The sequence below is a fragment of the Papaver somniferum genome, chromosome 10 (genome assembly GCF_003573695.1).
Source record: "Papaver somniferum cultivar HN1 chromosome 10, ASM357369v1, whole genome shotgun sequence".
NCBI lineage: Eukaryota > Viridiplantae > Streptophyta > Magnoliopsida > Ranunculales > Papaveraceae > Papaver > Papaver somniferum.
The window spans coordinates 104,041,489-104,051,639 of record NC_039367.1 but is presented as its reverse complement, the minus strand read 5'-3'; the positions used below and the strand labels follow the sequence as shown (position 1 = coordinate 104,051,639).

The 10,151-nt window shown below is 33.7% G+C and overlaps 1 long non-coding RNA gene across 3 annotated transcripts; it reads right to left on the bottom strand.

Annotated features, from left to right (window-relative positions):
- Positions 1-6,593: 6,593 nt before the first annotated feature.
- Positions 6,594-9,860, bottom strand: LOC113316892. Of its 3 annotated transcripts, XR_003343066.1 has the most exons (4): positions 9,823-9,860; positions 8,795-9,660; positions 7,440-7,769; positions 6,594-6,893 (listed from the first exon to the last, which is right to left on the bottom strand). It is a non-coding gene; the product is annotated as an uncharacterized LOC113316892 (long non-coding RNA). The 3 variants fall into 3 exon arrangements; XR_003343067.1 differs by lacking the exon at positions 9,823-9,860 and having other exon boundaries at positions 7,440-8,596; positions 8,795-9,796; XR_003343065.1 differs by lacking the exon at positions 9,823-9,860 and having other exon boundaries at positions 8,795-9,796.
- Between the last annotated feature and the right edge of the window lie 291 nt (positions 9,861-10,151).

Below are 10,151 nucleotides of genomic sequence, written 5' to 3'. Positions count from 1 at the left end.
CATGACTGACTCCATGTCAGATGATGCATGTTCGACTCACGCCAAGTTCACTCCATTTACATGGATCAACTTTCATTGTTGATACAATTTAGTGGATCAACTACCATTGTTGATCCCCTAAATTGGATCAACTTCTACTGTTGATCCTTTTTTTTTGGATCAACTACCGTTGTTGATCCCCTAAATTGGATCAACTTCTACTGTTGGTTCTATTTTTATTTGGATCAACTACTGTTGTTGATAGAAAAATATCTGAACCAGTGGTGGCAGTGGCGACGGCGGCAGACTAGTGGTGGTGGCGGCGACAGACTAGTGGTGGTGGAGGACTGCTGGTGGTGTAATGGTGGTGGTGAAGGAGTGGTGGTGGAATATTAGTGGTAGTGACGGTTGGTAGGTGTCGGTAGTTGAATGGTGGTGATAAATGGTAATTGAATGTTGGTGGTGGTGGTGCTTGTGGTGGTGATGAAGTGGTAGAAGAAGAAATTTGTTCCATTTTGAAATAAAGAAAAATATTATATGGATGAGGGTATTAAGGTAATCTAATTTTAAATGGATAAGGTTATTAAAAAGTAGGGACATATTTATTATTATATATGAATATATTTATTGGGTGTCGAAAATAGGAACATATAAATAATTTACTCAGAAAAAAAAAGGGTCGAGTTTAGTCAAGTATTGGTGGAAATAAAGAAAACTTTCCTAGTCCCGTATTGTTGTTAATTAGCTTCTTTCCTCCGTTTTTTCTCATTGTGGAGAGAATAGTGACCGAGGGAAGCTAGCTATTTTGTAACGTAAGAAATACCATTAAGTCCTAAGAAGAATATATTAGAGTTTATTTGCTTCTTTTTTTTTTTTTTTTTTTTTTTGACTTAGTCAACTATTTGTTTGGTCATTTTTTTAAATATATTATTGATTGGTCATAACTATTATTGTTTATATTATTGTTTGGTCCTAAGATAGACAATCAACGCGTGCTGATGTTATAATCCTTTAATAGTGGCAGAAATATCTTTTTTTTCCTCTCTTAATAAAAATAAATAAATAAATAAAACTGAAAACGGAAATATCTTTTGAACCATATGTCCAAAAATGATAAAAATTTATATCTTCGGAAAGCCCTCAACGGGAGCTTTTCAACGAGTACCATTGTTGCTATATTTTGGGTCTTTTATTTTTTACATTATTCTTTTGATATAAAATGAATTATTATACGAGTTCATTCTACAAAAGGTTTTACCTATTTCCAATACCCATTTTCCCTAAATCCTATCAAAATTAACACATTAATTTTTATTTAACTTTTTATAAAGGAGGTAAACAAAACTTACTCAATTATACCAATAATTTTCACTTCGTCTTCCTCGTCCACCATCTTCCTTCTTCCTCTCTCCCAAAATCAGATCTCGTCCATCACAAAAATAAATAAAAATCTAATCCTAATAATTTACACTACTCACTTCTATAATCATGCCACAACCGAGCCACAGATATGTTACCATCACGATATAGAGAGATATCTAACAATGGTCCCAAAAATTATACTACCAGCACTATAGTTGATCAGACAATTGCTAACTAACTTTTCGTTTTATTGAATGTTGGGGTATGTATATTTAAAAAAATAATTTTGTAATATTATACCAAATTTAGAGAGATAGTGTGGTGTATTATTTTGGGCTCCCACACTATAGACTTGGGTTCAAGTCTCACCCCATACATCTGACTAGGTATACTCCATCCGTTCCATTTTAGATGATGTTTTAGGGTTATTTTTTTGTTCCACAACTAGAATATGACCCGTGCCGTAACGGTATGGGATATTAGGTGTTGTCAATAATAACTGACCGTTAAAGTTTTGCTTGTGTTGTGCATAGTTAAAACACCTACTCTCTTTTTTTCTTGTTGTTGGCAGACTCTCTTTTTCTCTTGTTGTTGGCAGATGGTGCTTACTAAGATGGGCATCATAAATTGGAATTTGTTGGCTATAGTATTTTTACAATCAAACTGTTGTACACATGAGAATTCCTTGTTGGTTATAATATTTTTACAATCAAACTGTTGTAAGAGTAAATCCAGCCTCACCAGCCCCAGTAATCTTTGCATAGAAGGACATAAGGGGATCATTTTTAGTAAAGCCACATTGAATGGGCAACTAACATAAAACTACAATTTTTTGCCCGTACGTCGTTCTCTAAGTCATCAATATAATATTGATCTGTTTTGCTTCATTAATTGAACACTTTGATCTTAAATCATGAGGCTCAAAGTTAAAATAAGAAAGTGGGATTCATGGAACATCTTGTAGATACAGTACTTTGATCTTGAAAGTTCTGGCCTGCAAAGTTAAGAGAATGTCTTGTAGATGTAGGATTACAGACTCTTGATTGTTGAAGAACCTGGAGAAACAACAGTTCTTTAGTTTTTTGAAGGCCCAACTACAACTGCTAACATATAGAAACATAAACTGCATAAACATAAAAACTTGAGGATAAAAAATAAAAAGAGCAACAACACATCTATGTTATTCATATGATTCATGACGCGCCTACTGTCGCCAAAAGTCTCGCCATTCATTCACCACCATTGAAAATCACAGTGGAGGCAGATTTATTATGCTCTAGTGGGGTCTTTTTGCTTGGTTTTTCATCATTCGTGTCAAGTCAAATTGATCTCTGGCAGTTATGACTCGAGGGAGGGGTTGTTGGGGCTGCCGCTGGGAAAGGCAACCTTGTAACCGTGTTACTGGGAGTGTTTTGCTTCTTGGCGCTAAATGCAGTTAAGCTTATTTGGTACTCCATTTCAACATTAACAAACTGCAACTACCTTACATTTTTCCTCTTCCTGCGTCAGCACAAAATTTGGGTACTTCGGGACTTCAGTGTGCATGGTATGGAATTTGTTTTAACTAACTCAAGGATGCAATGGTATACCTCTCACATCCTAACTACGTCCAAGGCAGTGGCAAAGAAAATCCGCTGGATTTCACTATCCATCGCAGTAAATATGGTGCTGCAGGTATGGTCTGTCGCCTCAAAGTGAAGAAGGTACCTACATAAAGCATTGGGGTCAGTATTTGACTCCCCAATGAACAATGTGCGATAAAAATTTGGTATTGAAACAAAAGGAAATATATAAAATCCTCTGGACCTAAATCACACATTTTAGAAAGGTCATTCCTTTCTGTTTTGGTTTCAACAATCGGAGATTTTCTTGTCCTAAAAATTTAGCAAGCTACTCAGCTAGGAATGTAGTAGTTAAATAATATATTTTATGCAAAACAATATTACATAAGATGAGAATGGAGAAAAAGGAAGGCACTACCCATCAATGTATAAGCTATCATGGTTGTTTCTCAAAGTATTTATCTAAAGTAATTCATATAACATCAAATTACATGTTACAAAAAAATAAAATCCATATTAGATATGGTGAATAGGAGAAAAAGGTACATACTAACCTTTCACGTGTCTATTCAACATCTATGAATATATGTCTACATTGGAGTACGCCTAGTAGCATCGGTGTAAAAATAAGGTTAATTTCCCTGTAATAATCGCATAAAAGGTTAGTCACAACCATATTCAAGATACCCCACTTTTCACAACCTATAATATGTAAAGACTGGTGGATATAGAGATACCTTGTTTTGTTAATTAATGACGTTTGATTGACCTTCTTCGAAGGCCTGTAACCCCATGAAGCTCTCTTGTGTGGCAGATAAACCTACTTTTTGTACCAAGCATGCCATCTAATCCGGGACGCCAGACAGAGTGGCATGATATGGATCTACTTTCAATAAACAAAACAAAAACACAAACAATTTAACAGAAGGTATGCACATACAACACATGCCTATATTTTTGGTGGCTTCTTTAACCATCAAAAGATATCAACTAAAATCATATATACAAACTTTGAAAATAGAGATACAAAAGCAATGATACATGTCACTAAGCAGCAGATAACGATTTTTGAAGAGTAAAAATGATTTTTGGATGAAATATTTTGTCGAACACGTAAACAACAACATTTATCCCTACAATGCTTTGGCAATTGTGGTTTACCAAAATACAAATGTAAGAACCATGTACCAATAAAAGCATAAAAATGAATCAAGTAAATTATGATTATACTAACAATATTTTATGAATATCTGAAAATACACAACAAATAAGTGACGGATGACCCAATATTCAGATACAATTTCGTGTGCTTACATTATCATCGGAGCATGAAGACGTCCTGCAGTTGATTTTGAACGCCGGTCATCCATTTTCTGCCTTCTTCGAGAAAGTTTTATAGGTGGTTTAGGGACATTTGGAAGGGTTAATGACAATCTGGGAACCTATTTGAAAAAAATTAAATACAATGGACTGCACAAGATTAGAATTAATTACAGAGCAAAAGTAAATTCTCATGAACACAATGATATAATGAATGTAAAACATGACTTTATTAGTCTTAAAAAACAATAGACAATATCAGGAATGCTTGTATTCAAAATCGAAAATTAGGAGAACCCAATTTCAGATAACCAAGAACATAGTCATAAAAGAATTACCAAAACAATATGATGAATTAAGAAAATGACAAAAGGAGGAATGCTTGATTATTCAGAGCCGAAAATTAGGAGAACCCCAATTCAGATAACCACCAATAGAGTAATAAACACAGTCAATTGAAATAGAATTACCTAAGATTTTTGGAACTCTGATGATTTTCTGAATTAAACAATCGTATCCTACAATACAACGATAACCTTATTAGGAACTAAAATTGAAAAACGAAACTATCACTGAACGAATCAAATAAAAAATAACTGGTATTTACCTAGGGTATCACTGAGCGAGAGAAAATGCGACTGAAACATGACCTCGTCTAGGGTTTATGTAGCGGGATTTTTTTTTGAAAGGGATACTTTTGCATGTAACGTATGAGGAATTATTACTGTGTCTTTAAAATGTTTTTTTTTCTCCGTTAGAACAGATGAGAGGAGCGACAGGAGAAGAGATCTGATTAAAAAAAAAAGACATGAGAAGAGATAAATTGAAACAGAAGATTAGAGGAGCGCATATTTATGCCCCTAATCGGTGCTGATTTAATTTGGATTATAATGATTTCATAACCGACGAAGACGATGATCTGAGCGGCTGGATATGAGCGTTAAGCTCGGATTCCCCGAGCAAAAGTAAATTCTCATGAACACAACGATATGATGAATGTAAAACATGACTTTATTAGTCTTAAAAAACAATAGAAAATATCAGGAATGCTTGTATTCAAAACCGAAAATTAAGAGAACCCCAATTTCAGATAACCACGAACATAGTCATAAAAGAATTACCAAAACGATATGATGAATTAAGAAAATGACAAAAGGAGGAATGCTTGATTATTCAGAGCCGAAAATTAGGAGAACCCCAATTCAGATAACCACCAATAGAGTAATAAACACAGTCCATTGAAATAGAATTACCTAAGATTTTTGGAACTCTGATGATTTTATGAATTAAACAATCGTATCCTACAATACAACAGTAACCTTATTAGGAACTAAAATTGAAAAACGGAACTATCACTGAATGAATCAAATCAAAAATAACTGGTATTTACCTAGGGTATCACTGAGCGAGAGAAAATGCGACCGAAACATGACCTCATCTAGGGTTTATGTAGCGAGATTTTTTTTTTGAAAAGGATACTTGTGCATGTAACGTATGAGAAATTATTACTGTGTCTTAAATTTTTTTTTTTCCGTTAGAACAGATGAGAGGAGCGACATGAGAAGAGATCTGATAAAAAAAAAAGACATGAGAAGAGATAAATTGAAACGGAAGATTAGAGGAGCACATATTTATGCCCCTAATCGGTGCTGATTTAATTTGGATTATAATGATTTCATAACCGACGAAGACGATGATCTCAGCGGCTGGATGTGAGCGTTAAAGCTTGGGTTGTTTCTCAACCACGATTTGTTTTTCAATTTAGAGCAAATGCTGGCCATGGATCGCAATAATACGCTCTTCCACAACCGTTGGATGGGATAAAAACCATTTGTTTTTGTAAGAATGACTAAAATATGACCCGTGCCGTAGCGGCCCGGGCTTTGATATTTTAAGAGAAAAGCTTCTGAGTTTTTTTTAATTGTTTCTTTCTTCTATTTTCGTTCTTATCTTTAGACTACAATATGACCCGTGTCGTAACGGCCCGGTCTTTAAATTGATTTGGAGTGGTTATATACTTTTAGATTTCAGGTAAAGATGTACTATGGCATCAAAAAGTTCAAAGAGTTTAATTCCCTAGTACCAACGGATGAATGTAGGATTGGCACCAAAAAAGTATAATTAACTGAAATAACCTAGAAATTCCTAATTTGAGTAAAAAGAACGCATAACCTGTCCACTACACTTTTTTATATTACAATCTCAATTCGTTCATCGACTCATCGTTTAAAACGTTCAGTCGTTTTATTAGCAAAAAAAAAACTTCAAAACCTTTTTAAAGGGTTAATCTGCATCGGGCAATCCTTTTTTCATATCAATCTGCATCGGTTTTAAAACATATAGAAAATGTAAAACATCGAATCCTACGGCTTCCTTGAATCTTCCTTAACGGTGAGAAATGATGAGAAAGATGAATCTGCAAACATCATGTCATTCTTGCAAATTACCAACACAATCTTGTTCTTTTACTATACAGTGAAAGATTTGGCATAAATAAAATTTCAGATCCAGACTTCCCCCGTAAGATGCCCTCGAACTCCACCTTCTCACCTCTTAACTGTATCAATAACTCATAAATAATAAAGAGTACTGATTGCTGCTAACTTGAGCTAGCTTGAGCTCCAATGTTGATGCCTGCTAACGTTGATGGTATTCTATAAAACCATCAAACTGGAAAGAAGGCAACAAATTAGCTAGGAATAAATAAATAAGTCAAGGTAATTAACTTTAATTAGAAAAAAGAACATCAAAGAAGAAGGTATATGAAATTTCCTAATTTGAATATCTTAGTCGAGGCCTTACAATCAGTTGGAAAGACTTTAGAAATTTAAAGCAACAAAGCTCTATTGGTTAAAGCTGCATGAAGTTTATATTAGAACACAAATCAGCTGTGAGCTAGCACTATATAAGTTTAAGTTTTTTGATAATACTTCCCTAGTAAATTCTGATCTTTTTGTACAGAGTTAAAAATGTGATCATTTTTATTAACTTTATACAAAATATGTTTCTAGGGAAGTTAATAATACTTTTTGCACAAAGTTAATAATATGTTTCTAGGGAAGTTAATAATACTTCCCTAGAAACAACTCCAACTGGTCTGAATCTTTTTGCACAAAGTTAATAACACGATCATTAAATTTAAAAACAAAATGACCCAGATGACCAAAAATAAAACAATGCAATGTGCTCAGTTTAAAAATAAATAAAAAAACGTACTGCATTTTCAGATAGGTGCCCATGACAATGCGATGTATCAAGACGCGGTGAAATCTACTGGACAAAAAGGAATTTTAGTTGCATTCTTCCTCTAGATGTTATGCCTCGACCCCGGATTGAAACATGTGCAATAATTCCAATATTTGAGTGCCAATAGTAAGTATACAATTATTGTTATTCGCTTCAGCAAACACATTACAGTCTGTTTAGCCGAATCTTCAACATTGGGTAGCATGTGATATACGGGTATGGAGTAGCCTTAATAATCCTTGCTCTTCCTTCTTCATACTACTTCAGCAAAAATTTCATCCACAAACTTTTTCTCCTTTTCTGAAATGATAATCAATGATTTATTAGTGAAACTTTTGAAGCACTTGGTAGATATTTTAAGGAAAATGTTATTCTCTGTATGGGTTTTGGTGTCCTGATCTGCTAAAATAGATGTGCATTATGATGATCTTCTGAGTTCAATGAGATTTGTAAGCAAACAAAAACTTTACATTTTTACATATGATCTGGTAAGAAAAACTCTTTAATACAAAAAAATTACTATGTCTGATCAATTTCAGCTTTTGGCATCATAAACTGACAAAAGTAGACTGACTTTTTTGTTTGGCCTAGCCTTGAATGTTTATCTTTTCAAAATCCTCTTACTCTAGCTATTGAGAAGTCTTGCCTCTGTAACAGTGGGTGGTATGGAGTACACAAGGTGATTTTAATCAAAAATAATCTTTGGAGTAAAGATACGCCTATTCTTGTCACCATTATTCACCAGGTCCACCTTCACCACCACCAGTTGTTTCTCTCAATATTATTGCCTTAATTTTTCTAAGATGCGTCCTAAAAGTTGATCAGTTGGAGTTCTCCCTTGCTCCAAGGGTAGACATATTATTCAAAGGCTCGTGCAATTCTAAAATGTTGCAAAAATGTTGCTTTAGTTGCCTAGATCACTTTGATCAAATAAATACAGAACAACTCTTAGGTCAGAATTTCAAATTTCTCATACGTATGGCAAAGTGGAGTACTTGACCAAGAAATAGTCAGCAGTGAAGTTGAAAAGGAAAAGAAATTATAGCTAATGGTAGTAAGATCACATTACCAAGATTTTAACATAACTATATCTTACAGTGCACAATTGTAAATCCAATCAATTAAAGCTGTATACCAAAAGCAAGTTATATCTGGTAAGAATAGAGACAACACTAAGAAAAAAATTAAAAACATTCTTTTAATTATTCCACAACCAAATGGTCTAGGGGATAGCGATCGTTGAACTGTTTATGCTAATGTTACTGGGCATCAAAGTGTATAAATTGCAAATTCAACTGAACATAAAAGTAAAATTGGATGATTACCTTTAAGTTGTTTCAAGCCTCCCGGTGGAATCTCTAATGCTACCTCGTATACATTAATGATCGTAGGAATAGATCATACGAAGAAAAAATCATTAATGCTACCCTGTGTACACTATCAGGGGATACCAAGAACCAATATAAAGAATAGATCATACAAAGAGTCTGCATCTTATAACGAACCTTATACGCTAAAGATTCTAATCTCATACATTTTTATTAGTTAAATACATCGGTATGCATATGAACATGGAGAATGATACACCCAATTTGAAACCGAAACTCACAAATAAAACAGAGGATATTAATCCCATATCAAAATAGAATTGTATAAAATTTATCACCGAGCAAAATCTATAAAGACCCTTTCGGAATCAGATAAGGTATGAACCCTGAACCAAGTTAGAGGAAAATTCATAGCAAGCTCATAGAAATCTAGAGTTAGAACATCGGTCATTGGGATGTAATGTCAAACAGTTGGTGTGCAACTTACTCCCATAGCTTAACAGTTGGTGTGCAACTTACTCCCATAGCTTATTCTGCATAAACAGATTCATGTAGTCCTGAAATTTCAATTTAAAGTCATACTCCTAAATTAAAATAGACCAAGAATCATTAAAAAAATATGAAAGTTGCATAATTGTACCTTAATCTCTATTTCAACTTCCTCAATTTTATCACATTACTCACAGTTGTAAACTATCAGGAGATACCAAGAATCAATATAAGGAATAGATCATACGAAGAAAAAATCACTAATGCTACCTTGTGTATATTATCAAGGATACCAAGAACCAATATAAAGAATAGATCATGTAAAGAAAAATTCGCTAATGTCACCAAATTTGGATGTACTGCGTCTCCATGTTCTGCAACCAAGATCAACCATCAATCACTACAAACTGGTTAAATTTCAACAGTAAAATTGCAAAAAAATCAGTCAAGATGAGGAAAAAAAATCTTTGCAATCAAAACCTAGCAAAAAAAAACTAAATCAAACGAAAAATTAAGGAAAAAAAAAAAGGAAAAACCTTTACAGTAGAGAAAATGAAATCATGTAAGTAACTCCAATATGGGACGTTGGAATAAAATAGGAAGGCATTATAAGCCACGATTTGTCTTTTGCAGTTTCACAACGGTGTGAGCCGTCGATCGTCTGAAAACACTGGTTTACAGCCGTCAGATGGGTCAAAAACCATTTGTTTTTGTTAGAATGATACTTGAAGGTTTTCATATTTTCCACAAAACTTCCAATAACACTTTGTCTTGGAAGTATAAATTTATTTTTAAATGCACTAATAGTAATTAATGTTTGATGACTTTTCTCAAGGGTATAGATCGAAAATATTCATATCTCTTT